The sequence below is a fragment of the Ictidomys tridecemlineatus genome, chromosome 2 (genome assembly GCF_052094955.1).
Source record: "Ictidomys tridecemlineatus isolate mIctTri1 chromosome 2, mIctTri1.hap1, whole genome shotgun sequence".
Classification (NCBI taxonomy): domain Eukaryota; kingdom Metazoa; phylum Chordata; class Mammalia; order Rodentia; family Sciuridae; genus Ictidomys; species Ictidomys tridecemlineatus.
This window is the reverse complement of record NC_135478.1, coordinates 171,862,688-171,885,247: the sequence shown is the minus strand read 5'-3', so window position 1 is coordinate 171,885,247 and position 22,560 is coordinate 171,862,688. Positions and strand designations below refer to the sequence as shown.

Sequence of the window (22,560 nt, the reverse complement as noted above, 5' to 3'; positions counted from 1 at the left end):
TGAATATGTGTGTTCACAAATAATAATGAATAATCCTGTACGCTAGCATAACATATTAATAGGAAATCTACTTTTTCAATCACTCAGGGTTTGTGTAAATGATAGTTTGTCCTGCTGCTCTTTAGTAATTAGCATGCATAAAAATACCTTGTGTGTGAAGAAATTCATAAAGGAAAAAGTCTTTGGTTCTTCATAATAGAATATAAAATATCAATTCCATTTTCTCTTAAACAGAAGAAACCTTTGGGATATTAAAATAGTAAGTGAAGGGTATGATTTCCACAAACTGCAGAAACTGTCATTTTTGTTATGACATTTTATTACTTTTTAAAAGGTCATATGTATATATTATCTTACTTGTTTTTAGCCATTATTCTCAATTTTGGAAAGAAGATGAACTTGAGCTTTTCTTATATATACTTTAACCCTATTATCAGTTTCTACAATTCTTTTAAGAAGTCACTTTAAGACACTGTCATTTATTGTTAAATTTTAATGCAATTTAAAAGTTTAACTTATCGAATCATAGTAATTGCCAAGTATTATAGAAATATAAACTGATATAAAGTTAAAAAATATTTAAATCCTTCTCTATCTCTCGTTCTTTATCAGAGACAACTGTAAATAGTCATTCATTTATATACTGTTTTAGTCAGCTTTTTCACTGCTATGACTAAAAGAACCCACCAGCACAATTATAGAGGAGGAAAGGTTTATTTAGGGGTTCAAAGGTTCAGAGGTCTCATAGAGAGCAATCTCCATTCCTCAGGGCTTTTGGCGAGGCAGGACATCATGATGAAAGAGTGTGGAAGAGGGAAGCAGCTCACATGATGATCAGGAAGCAGAGAGAGGCTTCACGCTACAGATACAAAATATGTATCCCATAGCTATGCCCCCAATGAACCACTTCCTCCAGCCGCACCCCACCTGCCTCCAGTGACCACTCAGTTAATCCCATTAGGAATTGATTAATTCATTAACTTGGTTAAGGATATAACTCAATCAGTTTCTCCTCCAAACTTTCTTTGCATTGTCTCACACATGAGCTTTTTGGAGACACTTCATAGCCAAACCATATCATATAAAAAAAATGTATGCTGTAAGTTCAGAAAATAAAAAATATAAATTTAAGAATACAAATAGAATCATTTATGCATAGAGTCTGGCAAGTGGACTGTAGGATAAGTATTTTGAAATGGAATATTGGGGCTAAATATATTTCAGATTTAGATTGCTATGCTGTTGCTTTCTTTAAAAGAAAAGAAAAAGTCTACCATAAGAAATACATTTTACTTCAGTACTGGCTTCTATTAAACTCTTCCATTTTTGCCAGTCTTACAGATAAAAGTGGTATCTTAGTTTTTGTTACTTTATACAAGGAGACAGAAACTCGTCAGTTTGCCTTTCTATTTTGCTCTTTTTGGTCAACTGTCTATATTGTTTGATCACTTTTCTCTTGGGTTTTTCATCTTATGCTATTAATTTGTAAGAACTGCACATAAAATAAATTAATTCTCTATCATATGCTTTACAAATATTTCCCCAGTTTATTGTTTATATTTTGATGTGTTTATGACATTTTCCACTCTGCAGAAGTATTTAATCTACAAGTATAAAATGTATGCAGGGTTTTCCTTCATAATCTCTAAATTTATGAATATAATTCCAAAAGCCATTTTACCGAAAATATATTTTTTAAGTTTTCTTTCCATTACTTTCTCTTTCTTTCTCTCCTTTTTGTTTAAAACTTTAGATCATGTAGAATTAATTTTGATGTAAGGAGTGGGCAAGAATACAGCTTTATACCTCTGTAAGTAGTCAGGCATTTGTTCTAAGACAATGGACTCTCTAGCTTATTCCAGTGGATAAAAATACTACTGTAATTACATATTAAATCCCCTCTAATCTACTGCTGGGCCTTTATTCTTTTCCATTAGCCTTCAATACTTATACCAGCACCATGCCACTTCAATTATCACAGATATGCTATAGCACATTTTCACATTTAGTAAGGCCAGACTCTCACTAATATATTCAACAAATACAGTGGAGATCCAACATCTGAAGGGACAGACCCTCCATCTCCCAGATGAAGAAACTGAAGGCCAGGGAGGTTCCACGGGCATTCAGGAGAGATTGAGGCATGAGAATAAGGATTTCTTTTTAGTGTCCTAGGACTCATTCTTTGGAGTCATGCAAACAAATATGTAAACAATATTTTCCCATAGACTTCAATACTTTTCTAGTTTTTCCTGGTCTAAGTTTCTCTGTGATATTTTTTTTCTATTCTACTTTTTAAGCCTTTCAATCTTCACCTTCCTCTAAACTTGTAAAATTTTCATTATTATGCTTACCCATAAATATCTTATATCCCATGAATGATAGTGGAAGACAAACCAAACCTGTCTTCCAACATCTCTTGTCATGGTCTGTTTATTTTAGTCATTAAAATCCTGAGTAGGATTGGGCTAATATTGAAAAGAATTCCCAAAGCAAAGCACAATTGAACAGTAAAGTTTCCACTGACTAACTAGGCAGCTGTCTGCCAGAGGCAGTCATCAGCATGTTAATGAGATCTATGGCTGGCTTTAAGCATAAGGTATGGCAAGCACTACTAAGCATATAAGCATAATGCACATCTTTCAGTCAATTTGAAAAAATCCAAAAGAGTTATTTGAGAAATAGGCAAATATGCAATGATGTTTCACACAATGATTCAGAGACAAAACTTTGCCCTTCCAAAAATGAGAAAGAGAGGTTAGACTTAGGAAAAATTTTGCAAGCGTACAAGATTAAATCAAGGTAAAAGGTCAACAATTCTGGGACTCTGGCAAAAAGTAAAAGCAGATGTGAAAACTAAAGAATATTCAAGTTAATAGGTCACTGCTTGGGTTGTGTTCTTTTCCATAAACAAGCCTGATTATTTATAGAACTAGGAATCCTTCATGCATTGATCAAGAATAGTTAAAAAGTTTATAAAATTAAATAACCACACTATCACTTTAATTGATTTAACAGTGATCATATTATATTTGCCCAAGCTACTATGCTAAAATAAAGGATCTAGATAATTCCAGTTGGGTGGGGTTAGCTGCATAGCACCACTGGAAGAAATCCTTTCATTTTACCAAAGCTAGAATACCCAAAACACCTCAATATTGACAGAAGTTGATAAGAATTTAAACTAAAATGCAACATCATTTATCATCTAGGAACATAACACACATTAAGAGAAAAGGAAAGAGAAATTTATATCAGGAACTGTAGTCATGAATTGGTGACTTCCACCCCAAATCATAATGCTTGCCTCCTCTCCCATTTCTATTACTCTCAGAGACTTAAATTTAGATAGCTCTCAGCACTACAGAGGACCACTTTTGACATAAGAAGTCACAAATTTTTATCTTCCTTTCAAGATGGGTTGGAATGTGAAATTCTTGAATTGTTACTCTTACAAAGCCATTTTCTATTGTAAGTATGAGACTATGAGCAATATATATAAGAAACATACAGTGTGGGCCTTCATGTCTGTTCATTACTCAAGAGTTTCTCATATGAATTAGGAACTGAAATTCCTAGCAAATGCTCACTTTCTCATTTATATATTTCCCATAGCTTTAATGGATTTATGAGTCTCACCTAAGGTTTCAGGATATGATCCAATAATGAATACATAGTACAAAGTGCAATGGCCAGATGGATGTCTTTAAAATATATATGTGTCTAAATTTTCTAAGATACATTCAGTAAAATTCATATTCTAAAGCTACACACATAATTTTCCAAAGTTGAAATTAGAAAGAGCTGCAATTCAACATACAAGTTATTCAAATTATTTGCCTTTATTTTATTTGTTTATTTTTATGTGGTGCTAAGGATCAAACCCATTGCCTCACATATGCCAGGCAAGTACTCTGCCACTGAGCTAAGTCCCCAGCCTTCAAATTATGCTTGATTAATGCAAGCTTTATAATTTGCTTTCCTATACTATAGAATAAAAATAAAATTTACCTGAGGTTTTTTTTTATTAAAAAACAGAAAACTACCAAAATATCTGAATTATAATACTTTGAAAAACAATTTCTAGGTAGCAAAAGCAAAAAAAAAAAAGTCTATTGGTTTATAACATCTAAAGAGTAGAGCTCCTCTTAAATTCTGCTTAGAATTTTAAAAAATGAAATTGCATTTATATGTTTCTAATAGATCCAAATACCAGAAAGTCACTGACTCATGATATTACCTTGAACAGTTCTCCAACAAGAGTATTCTGCATTAGACAAAATGTGCAAGTCATGAGAGGGTTCTCTACAATGGACAGAGTTTCACCACCATTCATGGTTAGGATTATGGAGTAATGTTCATGCAACTAATACAGTTAAAAATTTTGAACAGGGTACAAAACTAAAGTATTTGGGACCATCCAGCAACAAATTGGGTTTCTGGATCATCAAGAAATTAGTATACACAATGTTGACTGATTTCATGGTGTTTGCTGGATGGTGCCGATACCATTATACTCTCTGCAGTGAGCAAGGAGAAATGAGAGACATATTATTGATGTACTTATTATTCCATATGCACTACAACCTTTTGCCCAACATAAATTCTGTGATTAATAATATACCTTTTTGAAACTCAGAATATTAAAAATTCATAGTATGTTCACTGGCAAAAAAGTTTTAAGATTAATCAATTATTAACCCATCCCTTTCGCCTCACATCATGTCCTTTAAAAAAAAAAAAAAAAAAAAAAAAAACTAAAACAAAACAACTTTACAACTACTCTAAACCTCACTTTAAATATCTTTGAGCATCAAAGATAACTTTGAGTTGGCTGGATCCATATCTATTTTAAAGTCAGACACAATACATCAGGGGTTGCATGTCAGTTGTTAAGAGACTTAGAGTAATAAAACAAATACCTTGTTCTCAAAGAGCTCCTCATCTAGCAGGGGAGACAGTTAATCAATTCCCACATTATGAGATAAATGTAATAGAGATATACACAAGTATTACAGAATCTCTTGGTCCAGGGAATTGTTTCTAAAATCCAGGAAAAAAAAATTGCTTTGGTCTTCTTAGAAAAACAACACTTATTTAACTGTTGAAAGGGGGAAGACACTTACCTTTACATAAGCATTTTATTGTATTTTACCTAGTATCTCAAACCAAACAAACTATTCTCCAAATAAACCAGCCAGGCTATTCTTCATAATGTCATTCATCACAGCTTGCTGATTTTCCCCTCTTTTCTTAGGGAAATTTTTCTTCTTTACTTTACTGAAGTTATTCAAACATTACTACACATTAGATAGTTAGTGTCTGTTTATTTGTTTGGGTTTTTTTTGAGATTTTCTGTGTTAACTCATTTCATTCTCAAGTAACTATAAAAAGTAACTACTTTTTAATTGATATTTGACAGCTGAGGAAATTTGGGATGGAAAGATCTTAAGTAATTGATCATATGGTCAACAATAGACTTTCAAATTCAGGCAGTCTAACCCTAGAGGCCATCCTCTTACCTTATGCAGTATGTACACTCTCATACCCATTCTTCCAGGGCAAACAGCTGTAGAATGATTACTGCAAAACAGTGACAGTGCCTATTGCTTCTATCACTTGCCTTATACTTACATGTGTGGTAAAAATTGTATGCTTTCATCTCTGAAAAGATGACCATTTAGGTACCACAGATCAAAGCCTAGATCTCTTTCAGCATGATGTAAATTTTAAAAGTAATATTTTATATTCATCATGATTATTTTTTGTCACTTTGAAGAAAATCGAAAGTTAGTAAATTCCTAATGAAGTATATTCCTAATGAACTCCTAATGAATTCCCAATGAAGTTTATCCTTAACATATTTTTTCATTGTTCAAAAATTTTAGAGCTAAATTTCAACATATTTGTTTCAGGGGCAAACAGTCACAAATCACACATCCAAATTTGTTTTTCTTTTGTTATATCAAGATTGAGTTTATTTTGTAAAATAATTTCCCACCTATCATATGGATACGCTATATTGACTTATACATATTTATACTATCAATGGACATTGGCTTGACACAAGTGTTAAGAAATGATTTATATCTATGTATTAAAAAATAAAACTTAAGACAACTATTTCTGTCTGGCTGGTAGATTCATGGTATCACTATGACCAGTCTGATCTAGTTTATTTTTCATCTAAATATTAGATACAGGAAATTATTACTGAATTGTTCAGTTTGATTTTTTCTTCTAAAAAAGTTATAATGACAAAAAGGAAAAAACCTTATTTCAGTAAATCAATAATTAAATTCATTTTATTCTGCCAAAGAGTCAATGAGAAGTGGAATCCTGTTTGTATATTTGATCTATATATCCCACAAGCAATTATTTGATAGCTAATTAGGAATAAATAATCAAGAGAGTTGGTGTGTGTGAGTTATCAATTCAGGAAAGACACCAAGAGATTGCTATTAATATTTTCACTAGGAAATTGCCATTTACTTTTTGCTTTATCACTTTGGGATACAACATTCAACATGTTGCCCCTAAACTAAAAATCTCCCACTATTAACTGACACAATAAACAACCATAACTTTGATTATATGTTATATAAAATAGTGGAAAGATTATCCTTAAAATAGATTATTTATAGTAAGAAGACTTTTAAAACTGTGTGGCACTTTACAAGGTAATGGCCTTCCTTACTATGTGGTTCAAATAAGGTAGAATCTGTTGTGTTTGATTACAGACAATGTATTATAAACAAATGCCATCTTGACAAAAGGAAGGTATTCTCACAAGAGAAATTTAAAGAATTAGTTTGAAGTACAATCAGTTTACGATCAAATAATTCTATCTTTGACAATAATCCATGATGGAGTGATCGGAAGACAATAACTGGCCTATTACCAAGAATTTAATTTTTCTGCCCATGGTGAACCCATCGATTTAACAAATTCTAATTGAAGGCTTAGCAATCACTTCACTAGCCTTTCCTCAAGATTCAAACATTCCCTCAAGATGTCACCCTTTTCATTAAGGTGCTTATATTGTAAGTGGGAAAACAGACACTAAACAGGTAGAAGTGAAGTAGCAATGAAAGAATTAAAGAAAAACTCAAGAGAAGAGTCATGAGCATTAACATAGGTGTTGATATACCACAGCTCAAAACCTGGTCATGTTTAATCACAGAATTGCTGAAATCACAAAGGTTTATAGACCAGAGTCTGTGCTAAAAGGGAAGAGTCAGTTCTCAGTAGCCAGCACTCTCGCTTCTTCACTCACCATCTTACCGTATTATTACCTTTAAGAACTAAATCATATTTACTGCAGCATTGTCCATCTGTCTACAATCTAGGTAACACTGTCCACATTGGGACTTTACTATCCCCTGTCTTTATCAACATTGTATTATCCTGGGAAACTCTCACCTCAAAAGATAAAGTTGCAAAAAATCCCTTGTTCACTTTAGAAACTTCATGAAATTCCATTTCCAATAAACCACAGACTGCTCAACTTGAAATACACGGTGTCAAATCACTGTTTACTCCACAAGACTTCCCAAGAAAATTTCCCCTAGTAGTGTCTCCAGATCTTAAACTCTTATTATATCAACTTACCCTGTCCTTATCAATAATAGCTTCAAAAGAATTGCCTTTAAATCAGATCCCCAAACCTATAACAATTCCTTCTTTGTCCTTCCTTCAAGGTGCACTAAACTTTGATGATGTAGAGACTTCCCAAACCCTGGGAGGCAAGAAATTCAGCTTGGCTATATTTAAGGTTATTGGGATGGCATTTTAGGGAACATGGCATTTAATATATTTTCTGTGAGCCAGAAAGAGAGATATGTGACTTGAGTCAAAGTTAAGGATGAACCACAGATCTTACTGCTAATTTTTGAATTTGTGTTTAAATATATACAACTAAAAAAAAATCCGGAACATACTTTGCTAACTCTGCTTGTCTATGTGCTCATCTCCAATGACTCCATGTGGGAAGCCAAAAAAATGAACTTAAATGGTTGTGTTTTGGGGGTTTGTCATCACTGGAAATGAAATTTTTGAACTCAAAATTTGAGAGTCACCTTTTCACAAATTAGCCTAGTTTACCCATGGTTAGCAAGTCATAAATGTTTCTATGATCCCTTGCTGTAACTAATATAACATTTCACAGAGTTCCCAATGCTATCCCAATGGTATATATTATTGTCATATATTGGCTATTTCCAAGGTTGTTCATAAGTAACCATGTGATATAGGTAGCAGTTAAAAATAGATACAGTTAAAAATAAAACAACAATAATGACAAAAATAAAACAACCACATCACCTGTGCATGTCATTTCCCTATAATACTTAACCCCTATAATACCTAATGATTACTAAGGTATATGGAGGACCCACTATGGTAAGGCACTGTGCTAAAAGCCTTACATTCATTTTATGCAATCCTTATCCTTCCAACAGTGCTACCACTTGGATCTTAAAAGTCCCCCATGTACTAATTGTTTAATCCCAACTTGGTTCCAGGAGTGATAAACCTTTAGGAGGTGGGGTATAGTAGGAGATCTTCAGGTAATTTGGGACATATTCTTAAAGAGGAACCCAGTCTCTTCTTCTTTCATTCTTTTTAACTCCTGGCTTAGGTGAGTGGTCTTGTTCTTCCACAAATTCTTGCCATGATGCACTGTCTTGCCACAGGCCCCAAAACAACAGAGCTAAATGCTTATGGATTAAAACCTTCAAATCTGGGAACAACAACAACAACAAAACCCTCTCTTTTTAAGTTGATTTTCTGTAGGATTTTATTATGGTAATGGAAAGCTGACTAACACACTGTTTTAGGGAACAACTCTAATTCCCTAGGGCTTAACAGAGGTGAAGACTTAATTCATACCATGTTCTTCCAACTGACCTCAGCTCCAGAGTTAATATCTAAAGTAACCCTCTAATCATACTTGAAATACATATCCTTGAAGTTATTGTTTCACAAGGTCTCCTTAAAATTCAAATTAAATAAATTCCAAACACATAACTTCCTTAGGAAAAATACTAAATGTAGTATAATTTCTATATCTACTTTTTGCAATCATAAGACTTTGGGGTGGAGTATATATAAGTCTTGAACCTTGGAACAGTAATTTAAGCTCCCCGAGGCATAAAATGACAAATGTGTTCAATCCTTGGATGGAGTGTCAGAGAAAAATACATGCTGCATTTTTGTCATTGAAACCATGAGGCTATATTAAAAATTTATTATTACACTGTATAATGAATAAAATTTAATTGTATAGTACCCATACAAAATACATAAAATTTGCACATATTAAAGATTTACTGATTTAGTTTAAAAAAGAAAACTAGAACAGCAACAACAAGAAGTCATGTGCAAGAGGGTATTTAAAATATTAACCTCAATCTCCAATCTTCTTTTTACTTTATAATCCATAGCAGAATGAGAGGCATAGATGCAATTAAAATTTTTCTAGTGGGTACATTTTTAAAAAATGAAAAAAGATAATCATTATAAAAGAATTGAAAATATGCTTCATTTTTTTTTCATACTCACCCTTTGAAACCCATGTATATTGTACACCTACAGCACATCTCTAGACACACTTCATATCTTGAATATACATTAGCTACAGGTGATTAACGGCTAACATTTTGAACAGCCCAGGTCTATAATCTATGAAATCTCCTAATACTGTTTTTGAGGAACAAAAAAACACTTTGGTGGAAGAACTATTTACATGGTTATTTGTGATTTTCATTTCATTAAGTCAACAATCATTTTAAATTAGATTTTGGGGGCAGATAATGAGTTATTTAATGAAGATCCTGGATAGTAATACAAAGTCAGGTACATTTTTTGATTATTTGCTCCTTTTAAAAAATTAATATTTGAGCTTATCCAGGAGGCCCCTGAGGCCAACCCATAGTGGCCTGGGACCATAGCCTTTAAAACAAGAAGAAAAATACAGAGGCTGGCTGTGCCCTGGCCCTTCCTTACTATCTCTAGTGAAATGAGTAGCGCAAACCTGGTGAACCCCCACCCAGGCCATGGTGCAGACCACCCCTGTTAGCTTTATAAAATCTAGTTTGTCTCCCTTGAAAAAATATTAATACTTGTCACCATTTGACTTTTATGTAAGCATTTAAGAAATGATATTGCCTAATAAGCTAATAAAGATTTTATAAGCCCTGTTTTAATTGATCTACCAATATATCTCTGGAATAAATATATCCCTATCACATATATATATAATATTACTTATATATTAAGATATTTAAGAGTTCAAAAATATTAGGTTACTTACTGAACTTTCCATAGTAAAATGCATAATTTATGCTGTAAACCATGGTTCTGGACGTTGGGTTTCAGCATCTACAACATCCCTACTACTTGGGAGCTTGTTAAAAATGCGAATTCTTATCCCTCTCCAGCTCTGCTAAACTGGGATTCTAAGGGTGGGCCCTAAGCCCAAAAGTCAGGGCTTTGACAAGTCTTCCAGATGATTTTAATGTGCACTAATATTTAAGAGCCATGGCTCTAAACTACCATATAGCACTGCCTCTTTCCAATAAACAATTACTGCAGAACATGCATAAAAACATTAAAAAAAAGGCTATAAACAATCTATCATTCCCCAGAGCAAATCACAGTTAATATGTGATATCCTAGATTGCAGTGTTAGTGCCTATGAAGTTCAGGTATACATACTTTAAATACTTTGTTTACATTATGTAGTATATGTGTGTGCTTATATAAATATTTATTTATCTCTGTATTTATATATATCTTCATAAAAAGGCAATACTATAATTGTGAATTTTACTTTTAAAATATTTAATGTTATTTTTTGCTATGGGTAAATTCTGAATTAGATGTTTTAAAATTAAAAGTTCTGATGGTGGATTGCTGCCTAAGAACTGGGGCAAAGGACAATGGGAAAAGGTTGGCACTAAAATGGAAATTACAATACTCTCTGAGAATTTAGTACATGTAAACTTCCTGAAATGCTAACCTAGGAGCTATTCACAATTATACCTGTGCTTTTCTTAACTAATTACATTCTGATTTTATTTTAAATTGTGTTAATTTTCTAACTTTGATGTTTTGTAAGCTGTCTCCAATATTTGGTGGCAATTTTCCTTATTAATATACCTAAAGAGAATTTAACCATCTGGAAGATGAAGAATAATGATTTTTAAATTTTACCTGTACAATTGTTTATTAACCGGAAAAAAATGGAAACTCTTTTCACTACAAATATCTATGCAGGAACAAGGTGCTGTCCCCCTGAGTAGTGGGTTGGAGTGACATAAGTGAATGCAGTTAATCCCAGATTGTTTCAGCAGCCAGGATCCAGACCCCAGAAAGTACCCAGAAGAGCATGGACCCAGTGAATTCAGCATCATGTCCCTCCCAGTCCTCCTCACCCTCCACCTCCGACTTTGTAATCTCTTTGTCTAGAAAGTCTTCACATATTTACAGGTATGACTTCTTGCTCCTATAGACACCATGGGAGGAGTTAAATTTATCATAAGCTAAAGATACCTTGATTCTCCAAACCATCACAGAGTAGTTTTTCCCCAAATTACTTTGTAACCAAAGTCTGATTACCCAGAGAAGAGTATCTGATTACTGAGTGGTTAAATGAGAGCACTTCCCACGTGTACACAGCTGACTTCCCTTTCTCAAGGGGAAAAGGGGGAGATTGGGTTTGAGTAGTTAAAATAAGCAGCGGCCTAGGTCATGGAAGGAAGTTGAACTGAATGAGAAGAAAAAACCCTCTTCCTGGCTTACTTCATTGTCCTGTGTCATGAGAGAAGCCTTCTACGTGATTTTAAAATATTTTCCTTTATGGTGTTCAAAGGATTTTTTTATTTTTTTTTTAAATTCTGTAACCATCGCATGTTGAGAAGGCTCTTTAAGCACTCGGTCAAGGTGACCATGAGCAGGACAGATGGAGTCTACAGGAGGCCCTTGGTCAATTAGAGAGTGGCTCTCTCAGCTTGTGTGTAGCAGGGAAAGGAAAAGGTGCGTCTCTGACACGTGCATTTGCCAAGTGTCTGTACAGGGCACACACTACACTTAGCCGCAAAAACTAAGTGCACTGACAATCCAATGCCAGAAAGAGGGCTGGGAGAGTGCCAAGACGCTGGCCCTGGATTGTTCAATCTGTTTATCCAAGAAAGTTTAGAATAATTCTTGTCCATACCGTCAGCAGCTAACAATCCTGTCCAGTCATCTACACTGAGGTAATGCTTTTTACCTGTGCACAGAATCAAAACTGATTCCATGTGGAAATACCCAAGTAGGAAAATGAAACAGAACAAAATGATAGTGACAACTCAAGTTGGGACACAGAGAGTCTCATAAGTACAATGCACAACACTATTTCAGTCTAATATCCTTTTATTTTCAAGAACCCAAAGCATGGACAAGGTAATTAAGAATCATCCCACTTTTTTCTCAGCTGTTCTTTATAAATATGTAGATTTCCTACTCCCAGGAATGTTGGCATCTTTCAAAGTGAGCCAGTCCTCAAAGCCAGATTACGCATGACCATCGTCCCATGGAGAATATGACACAAAAATGATTTTTTATTTGGGGGATTCTTTAGATTTCAAATCAAAGTCACAAAACTGGGGTATAGTTGTGTCACTTAAGCTTCTTTTGGATTATCCATGTTTTCCTTTAATCTCAGTGGAGCAGCTCAGTATTTCTAGCCTGAGCAGGACTTGTGAATTTCTGTACATAGAATGCGCCTGAGGTGAGTTCTGGCAGGAGATTTTATACTTTGACAGAGAGGAGAAATAACCTACCAGCAAATTTCACCAGGGGGTCACTGTGCTGGCCTCGGCCTCCACTGAGTGACACAGGGCACGGGTTAGATGATGACAGCAAAAGGTCTTATTCCCACTGTCAGCTCCCAGAGTTTCAACCATAGGTGAAATAATGCCTTGTTTCAAAAGCACTTAGACACCAGGCACATTGTTTTCAAAGTGTTCTACCCCCATCATTCCCGCAATCAAGGGAAACGTTGGAGTCTATGAGAGAGGGAGGAAAAGCAAATTTCAATAACATTTTATTGAAAGCTGAATCCCAGCCGGGAACTGAATTTACAATACAAGAAAGCAGAAGGTAAATACACCAAAGTGAGGCATTGTTAGCAGCTCCCTTGCTTTTTCAGAATAGCTTAATTGAAGTCCTACCAAGATAGAAAGGACCACTTAGGAAACCACATTTTAAAGCATTTAATGGAGCAACTCAATTCCTAGTAGAACTAACTTTTTAAAAATAAAAGAGCAATAACCAAGAATTATTATGAGTAGATCACAAAATTGGATTCTCATTTAGCTGCTTATTTCTCACATTTTGATGAAATACAGACTGTTCTGAATTTCAGGGTCAGGCACTGAAATGTCTGTCTCTGCTGTCTGTTTGAGAATTCATGGCTGCTGGATTTACTCTCCTCTGTGACCCCCAGTGCTTATAGAACCACTAATAAGTGCTCAATGTTTAGAGAAAAATAAAAGCAAATTACAACATGCAAAGTATATTTGAGTTTTACCACCTTCTTAAAATGAAAATCAATTGGGGTGAAGTTCAACTTATAATAGTGAATATAGATTTATAATAATGCAGTTGGTACTAATATAATTATAATGATAATATTGATTATTATGATAATAGATCTTGTTCAAGTTCTACATGGGATAAAAATGAGTAAGAATCCTGTAGAGGAAATTTTCAGAAGAATGACTAGATATTGTACAGGTGGCATATATGTATACATTTTTATGTGACACTTATATGTGGCATATGCTAGGAGCTCTGCCATTCATTAGCTGTGTCATTTGGGCAGAATTATATAACATCTCTAAATCTTAGGGGGTTTTATCTGAAAGGAATAGATAGCTCCTTTCATTGTTATCCTTTATTATTTTATAATATTTTACTCTGTGTTTTTTTCTTCATTCTCTTTGTCTACCACTGCCCAGTCTATTTTGGCTACATTTGGCATCATTGATACACCTCTCTTTCTAAAACTGCTGTCCCTTAATGTGTTTCATAATATCACACTATCCTGGTGTTTATTTTTTTCCATTCATTTCATTTATTAGTGCATCAAAAGTTGGGTTTATTTTGATAAAATCACACATATACAGAATTTCATTTACTCCATTTCAGTCCCCTGTGCCCCTTCTTATCCTCCACTCCACCCTCCCTCCATTCGCCTTCCCTACTGTACTGGTCTTATTTTCACTCCTCTACTCTATTTTTTACTGGTGCTTTATAGACTGGGTATGTAGCTTAGTGGTAGAGAACTTGCCTAGTATGTTTGAGACCCTGGGTTCCATCCCCAGTAAACTATGTGTGTGTGTTTGTGTCTCTGTGTGTGTGTACTGACTATAATATATATGTGTGTGTATATATTATATATATATATATATATATATATATTCTGTCTATATATATGTGTGTATATACATAGTCAGTAAATATATATATATATATAATAGAGAGTCAGTAAATATATATAGTCAGTAAATACATATTATAGTTCATACATTGACTATAATATATATACATATATACATTATACATACATACATAATCTCCATCATTTCTAAGGATTCTTTTGATTCTTAGAAGAATCTGATACTTCTTATTCTTATGTGTCTGCCTTCATAGATCCCAACATTCAACTCCTGGCTCTCTTTAATATTGCCTTTGGGCTTTCTCTTTTAAAATTCTCATCATTTCCCCCTAAGACCTTGGTGCCAATCACTGTTAACTTTCTTCCCAGGGCACTCTTGGTTAAGCAGGCCACCACTAATTGCAATCTCCTCTGAACTACAGGTAGCACATAATGAGTCTACACACAGAAAACTCAGTGATGTAGCATCCTATGCCAGAGTTTAATGCCAAACTCATCTTCCCTGTGGACTGCCAGCTTCCTGAGTCTAGAGACCATATTTTATATCACCATTTTATGTGTAGTACTTGGAGAATGAGTAGCATAAAACTCCATTAGTAAATTGTTCTGTGGTTAATGGAGTTAAGTCTTAGAGACTATAGATATGGTACTTTTGACACATACTAAATAACTGTCTTATATTCTACTTTAATAAAGCCCTGGATGGTAACCTTCTAACAGCATAGGTAAACTTTCAGAAAGCCAGGATAGTTTATAAAACCTTCTGAAACAATTTTAATATTTTTAATATTTTAACATGGATAATTTGTTTTCCTATACTCTGGATGATAAATAAAAAACTCTTATATTATAGATTCTATGGTGTGAGTGGGTTTTTCTGTAAGGATCATTAAAGAATAGACACAAAAAGAGATTCTAAAGGTAGTCTTTATCATCTCTCTCTCCCCATTTATATTGACAAGAAACCAGATTTCTAAATTAAGTTGTTGGTTTCAAAATGTGATCACTACCTTAGATGCATGTTAATTATCTAAGGTACTTCTAAAAAGTACTGATGACTGCTCCCAATCAACTCTTCCCACCCCTCATCACCCACAGAAATTTGATTTAATTGGTTTGGGGTGGGGTCATGGCATTGGAAAATTAAAAAAAAAATCTTCAGGATATTTTAATGAGAACCACATAGACTAGGCTTTTTTCATAGGAATTTAAGCAATACTAAGTGAATTGTGGTTTAAAAGTGTATGTGCAGAAATCACAGTGATAAATTATTATTCCTAGGTTTTAAAAAGAAAGAATATTTTCACAGTAATTTATGAGTAACTTGAAGAATATGTATTAAAACTTAAATACAATTTGAACTCCAAGGAATAACGCACGCATTCCCTTTATGAAGGCATTATTTCTATAGAAATTTCTGATTAGCACTTACATTAAACTGCTTTTGGAACTCTACTCTTTGACCAATAGGTGGCACTAGTAATTTCTGTATCAAACTATGGCAACTAAATTGCACACCCTTTAATGGAATATATTTTATGTAAATCTCTATTAAGTTGCCATTACAAGCTGCAACTTGTGAAATTCAGTTTTAATTCATCTGCATGTGTTTCATTTAAGTGCTCTTTAATTACTAGAATGCTTAGCATAATGAATTCTGAAACTATGGATTGATTGAATGCCACAATAAAAATTTTTGCTTTAATCTTTAATTAGTTCACTGAACTTGAAACTATTTAATATCAGTGGATAGGGTTTTATTAATGATAATATTGTTTGCTAAGTAGAAACTAAGCAACCCACTGAATCCCCTTTAACAATAATATCAAAGTAAGGTTATGGTTTGTGAGAAGTAATTTTAATGTTAAAATACAATCTTCATGAATAATTTTTAGGTTTGTCTCTGTTAATCTAATACCACAATACACTTTATTGCTTAAAATGCAGAGTTTGGGTTGCAAGACACCGTCTGGCTAATGTAGAGTTAATTCACAGTCTCCTTCTGCTCCTCCACCTTTAAACACTTTAAACCTTCTCTCCAAAGACTACACATTGAATTAGAGAATAATGATGGTATATATTAGAAGATTTCTATCCATGTGTTTTGCTTTCATCAAACAGCAAGAAAGATACTAAGTAGCACTAACTCTATAGAGTCCCTCTATTCCTATAGTGATTCTGGTTTCTGCATTAAAGCTGCTTTTCCACACTTCTGGAGTTTTTGTTGTTGATAAAATACTAGATAACAGCTTTGACTGTGATACTTAGCTCAGCAAGCCAATTCAGCAAATACGCTTTTGGCTGAATTCAGTGCAGCAGATTTTATTCCCCAGGAAAAATTAGAGTCATATGAAGGTAATGGAGTCCTATGTAGGGATGCCTCTTTTCTATGTTTTATTGCTATGCTTTTAAATTGGCCTTGAGATAGGAAGCTAAGAAGGAAGTGTTGAGTTCTGAAATACCTCTTTCAGAACACTTAACCAATTATCCACAGAAAATCATTACTGAATTTCTAATTCAGAATGTGAAGCAAGCCTTTTTATCTTAGTATGAGGTTGTCTATATTCTGGGAAATAATTTTGTCAGCCCAGAGACATGTTTATTTTTTTCTTAAAAGGTTCAAGAGGGAATAAGATATAAATGCATAAAGTTCCTCTTGCTCTTGGGGATTTTGTGCAACTTATTTCAAGAAGGATTCAAAGATGAGTCATGGCAAAGAATAAAATCTAAGTGGATTTTCATTTATCAGTCCAAACCGGGCCATTTTGTTGTCAGAATTGTTTCTAAAATTTTTTTTCTTCAGAATAAATCCAATATAAATGATGGGCATATTTCCAACTTTATAGAAGAAAAATCAAACTTTTGCTATAGTATGACTGAAGGCATGTCCTTGTCCCCAAATGCCTATTATCCCTGGTGTTCCCCAATCTGACATGGCCTCAGTGTTCCCCTGTGCTATGCTTAAGTGGACATTTTGAAACTTGTTCCTCTTAGGAAACATGTTCTTTCCTTTGCTTATTACTACCTGCACTTAAAATAATGCAATGCATTTTATTTTTAAAAAAATCTTGGAGTTTCAACCTATTAAATACAACAGTAAATGTAGCACAACACAATTCTTAATTCTGGGGTACAATTGTTCTTAACCTCAAGTGTATGTTAGACTCACCTGGAGGCAGAGTAACCAGATTTAGACAATAAAAACACTGGACACTCAGTCAAATTTGAATGTCAGGTAAACAACAAATAAGTTTTTAAATTTAAGGATTTTTTCATGAAATATTTGGGATATACTGATATTAAAAAACATTTGCATTTATCTGACATTTAAATTTAACTGGGCATCCTTCATTTTCTTGGTCAATACTATCTACAGGGCTTGTGTTTCTGATTCAGTAAGGTGTGGCCCAAGAGTTTTCTAACAGGTTCTGGGTGATAAGAATACTGCTAGGCTGGAGGTCATATTTTGGAAAACCAGTGTATAATGCTTAAAAATGTAAGCCAACAAGACTAACTGGAGTTCAATCAAGGTTCTATTTAATAGTGTTTAACCTGCATTATTTAGCTGAGTTTGATAAGCCTTGATTTGCTCACTGAAGAAAAGCAAATACTGTTAATTAAAGACATACAAGGCAGAGTGTTCTCAGAAATGCAAAATAAGTGCTCAAGAAAAGTGAACTCACAATTTCTCCATAGAAGAAATATTTTAATTGATTTCTATATTTCCCCAACTGTGTTCTTTAGAATGCTGGGGCCATAACAAGGTAGTGGATTGGGTTTTTCACATGAGAATAAGTGAAGAGGAAAGAGTTACCAATAAAGAAAAAAGAGAAAGAAAAATCATAGCATTTTGCAGACTTTATGAAGTTAAATTGCATTCCTTTCTGTAGAATTTCTTCAAGCATATAAAACACAAATAAAGGAAGTAGAACTTGGAGAGAAAGCTATCCTGGCACTTTTCAAAAGCATCTGACCGTGGAAAAACATCCTCTCCTGACAGGGAAGCAATTTACACACATAGTTTTCTATGATGAGCAAGTTTAAGAATTCCTGCCATGATTCACAGGGCAACTTAATGTAAAATGACGTAATTATAAAGGTCCTTCTTTTGCTACAACGAGAAAAGTATTTCTTTCAATTATTGTTGGCATCCATTAGAACAAATGCTACTGGCTACACTGGAATTCTAATGCTTTTGTTCTTTCACTTTTTTTAAAAAATATTTATTTATTTATTTATTTATTTTTATTGGTTGTTCAAAACATTACAAAGCTCATAACATATCATCTTTCATACATTTGATTAAAATGAGTTATGAGCTCCCATTTTTACCCTAAATACAAATTGCAGAATCACATCAGTTACACATTCACATTTTTACATAATGCCATATTAGTGACTGTTGTATTCTGCTGCCTTTCCTATCCACTACTATCCCCCCTCCCCTCCCCTCCCCTCCCATCTTCCCTCTCTACCTAATCTGTTGATGTTCAGTTCTCTTCCTTGTTTTCCCCCCCTTTCCCCTCACAACCTCTTATATGTGATTTCATATAACGCTGAGGGTTTCCTTCTGTTTCCATGCAATTTCCCTTCTCTCTCCCTTTCCCTCCCACCACTCGACTCTGTTTTATGTTAATCTTTTCCTCTTGCTCTTCCTCCTTGCTCAGTCCTTAGTTGCTCTCCTTAAATCAAAGAAGATATTTGGCATTTATTTTTTAAGGATTGGCTAGCTTCACTCAGCATAGTCTGCTTTAATGCCATCCATTTCCCTGCAAATTCCATGATTTTGTCATTTTTTAGTGCTGTGTAATACTCCAAAGTGTATAAATGCCACATTTTTTTTTATCCATTCATCAACTGAAGGGCATCTAGGTTGGTTCCACAGTCTAGCTATTGTGAACTGTGCTGCTATTATCATCGATGTGGCAGTATCCCTATAGTATGCTCTTTTAAGGTCCTCAGGGAATAGTCAGAGAAGGGCAATAGCTGGGTCAAATGGTGGTTCCATTCCCAGCTTTCCCAGGAATCTCCATACTGCTTTCCATATTGGCCGTACCAATTTGCAGTCCCACCAGCAATGTACAAGTGTACCCTTATCCCCACATCCTCGCCAACACTTATTGTTGTTTGACTTCATTATGGCTGCCAATCTTACTGGAGTGAGATGGTATCTTAGGGTGGTTTTGATTTACATTTCTCTGACTGCTAGAGATGGTGAGCATTTTTTCATGTACTTGTTGGTTGATTGTATGTCCTCCTCTGAGAAGTGTCTGCTCAGGTTCTTGGCCCATTTGTTGATTGGGTTATTTGTTATCTTATTGTTTAATTTTTTGAGTTCTTTGTATATTCTGGAAATTAGGGCTCTATCTGAAGTGTGAGGAGTAAAGATTTGTTCCCAGGATGTTGGCTCCCTATTTACTTCTCTTATTGTTTCTCTTGCTGAGAAAAAACTTTTTAGTTTAAGTAAGTCCCATTTGTTTATTCTTGTTATTAACTCTTGGGCTATGGGCATCCTATTAAGGAATTTGGAGCCTGGCCCTACAATATGTAGATCGGAGCCAACTTTTTCTTCTATCAGGGCAGAGTCTCTGATTTGATATCAAGCTCTCTGATCCATTTATAGTTAACTTTTGTGCATGGCGAGAGAAAGGGGTTCAGCTTCATTTTGTTGCATATGGATTTCCAGTTTTCCCAGCACCATTTGTTAAAGATGCTATCCTTCCTCCATTGCATGCTTTTAGCCCCTTTATCAAATATAAGAAAGTTGTAATTTTGTGGATTGATCTCTGTTTCCTCTATTCTGTACCATTGTTCCACCTGCCAGTTTTGGTACCAGTACCATGCTGTTTTTGTTACTATTGCTCTGTAGTACAGTTTGAACTCTGGTATCGCTATACCTCCAGATTCACACTTCCTGCTTAGAATTGCTTTTGCTATTCTGGGTCTTTTGTTTTTCCATATGAATTTCATGATTGCTTTATCAATTTCTACAAGAAATGCGGTTGGGATTTTGATTGGCATTGCATTAAACCTGTAGAGAACTTTTGGTAATATCGCCATTTTGATGATGTTAGTTCTGCCTATCCATGAACAGGGTACATTTTTCTATCTTCTAAGATCTTCTTCTCTCTCTCTCTCTTTAGGGTTCTGTAGTTTTCATTGTATAAATCTTTCACCTGTTTTGTTAGGTTGATTCCCAAGTATTTTATTTTTTTTTTTGAGGATATTGTGAATAGAGTGGTTTTCCTCATTTCCATTTCAGAAGTTTTGTTGCTGATATACAGGAATGCTGTTGATTTATGCATGTTGATTTTATATCCTGCCACTTTGCTGAATTCATTTATTACCTCTAGCAGTTTCTTTGTAGACCCTTTTGGGTCTGTTAGATATATTATCATATCATCTGCAAATACTGATAATTTAAGTTCTCTTTTCCTATTTTTATGCCTTTAATTTCTTTTGTCTCTCTAATGGCTCTGGCTAGTATTTCAAGAACTAAATTGAATAGAAGTGGTGAGAGAGGGCATCCCTGTCTTGTTCCAGATTTTAGAGGGAATGCCTTCAGTTTTTCTCCATTTAGAATGATGCTAGCCTGAGGCTTAGCATATATAGCTTTTACAATGTTGAGGTAAGTTCCTGTTATCCCTAGTTTTTCTAGTGTTTTGAACATAAAGGGATGCTGTACTTTGTTGAATGCTTTTTCTGCATCTATGGAGATGATCATATGGTTCTTGTCTTTAAGTCTATTGATGTGGTGAATAACATTTATTGATTTCTGTATATTGAACCAGGCTTGCATCCCAATTTTTTTGATATGCTTTTGTATTCGATTCGCCAGGATTTTATTGAGAATTTTTGCATCTAAATTCATTAGAGATATTGGTCTGTAGTTTTCTTTCTTTGAAGTGTCTTTGTCTGGTTTCCGGATCAGGGTGATGTTGGCCTCATAGAATGAATTTGGAAGAGCTCCTTCTTTTTCTATTTCTTGAAATAGCTTGAAAAGTATTGGTATTAATTCTTCTTTGAAGGTTTTGTAAAACTCCGCTGTATACCCATCTGGTCCAGGGCTTTCCTTGGTTGATAGTCTTTTGATGGCTTCTTCTATTTCTTCCTTTGTTATTGGTCTGTTTAAATTGTGTGTGTCTTCCTCACTCAATCTGGGCAGATCATATGACTAAAGAAATTTATCGATATCTTCACTATCTTCTATTTTATTGGAATATAGGGTTTCAAAATACTTTCTAATTATCTTCTGTATTTCTGTAGTGTCTGTTGTGATATTGCCTTTTTCATCCTATATGTTAGTAATTCGAATTCTCTCTCTTCTTATCTTTCTTAGCATGGCTAAGGGTCTGTCGATATTATTTATTTTTTCAAAGAACCAACTTTTAGTTTTATCAATTTTTTCAATTTTTTTTGTTTCAATTTCGTTGATTTCCACTCTGATTTTAATTATTTCTTGTCTTCTACTATATTTGTTGTTGTTTTGCTCTTCCTTTTCTAGGATTTTAAGATGTAGTGTAAGTTCATTTATTTGTTGGTTTTTCCTTTTTTTGAGGAATGAACTCCAGGAAATGAATTTCCCTCTTAAAACTGCTTTCATGTGTCCCATAGATTCCGGTATGTTGTGTCTGCATTGTCGTTTATCTCTAAGAATTTTTTTATTTCTTCCTTTATGTCTTCTGTAACCCATTGTTCATTCAGTAAGATATTGTTCATTTTCCAGGTGATGCAGGATTTTTCCTTCCTTCTTTTATCATTGATTTCCAGTTTCATTACATTATGGTCAGATATGGTGCATGGTATTATCTCCACACCTTTATACTTACTGAGAGTCGCCCCATGGCATAATATATGGTCTGTCTTTGAGTAGGATCCATGTGTTGTTGAGAAGAACGTGTATCCACTTGATGATGGTTGATATATTCTATATATGTCAGTTAAGTCTAGGTTATTGATTGCGTTATTGAGTTTTATAGTTTCTTTGTTCAGCTTTTGTCTAGAGGATCTGTCTAATGGAGAGAGCGGTGTGTTGAAGTCACCCATAATTATTGTGTTGTGGTCTATTTGACTCTTGAACTTGAGGAGAGTTTGTTTTATGAATGTTGCAGCACCAT

General features: G+C 34.2%; 1 protein-coding gene across 12 annotated transcripts in view; it reads right to left on the bottom strand.

Annotated features, from left to right (window-relative positions):
• The window catches only part of Magi2 (membrane associated guanylate kinase, WW and PDZ domain containing 2), a 1,272,989-nt gene that overhangs the window by 1,082,439 nt on the left and 167,990 nt on the right, over positions 1–22,560 (bottom strand). The window lies entirely within an intron of this gene.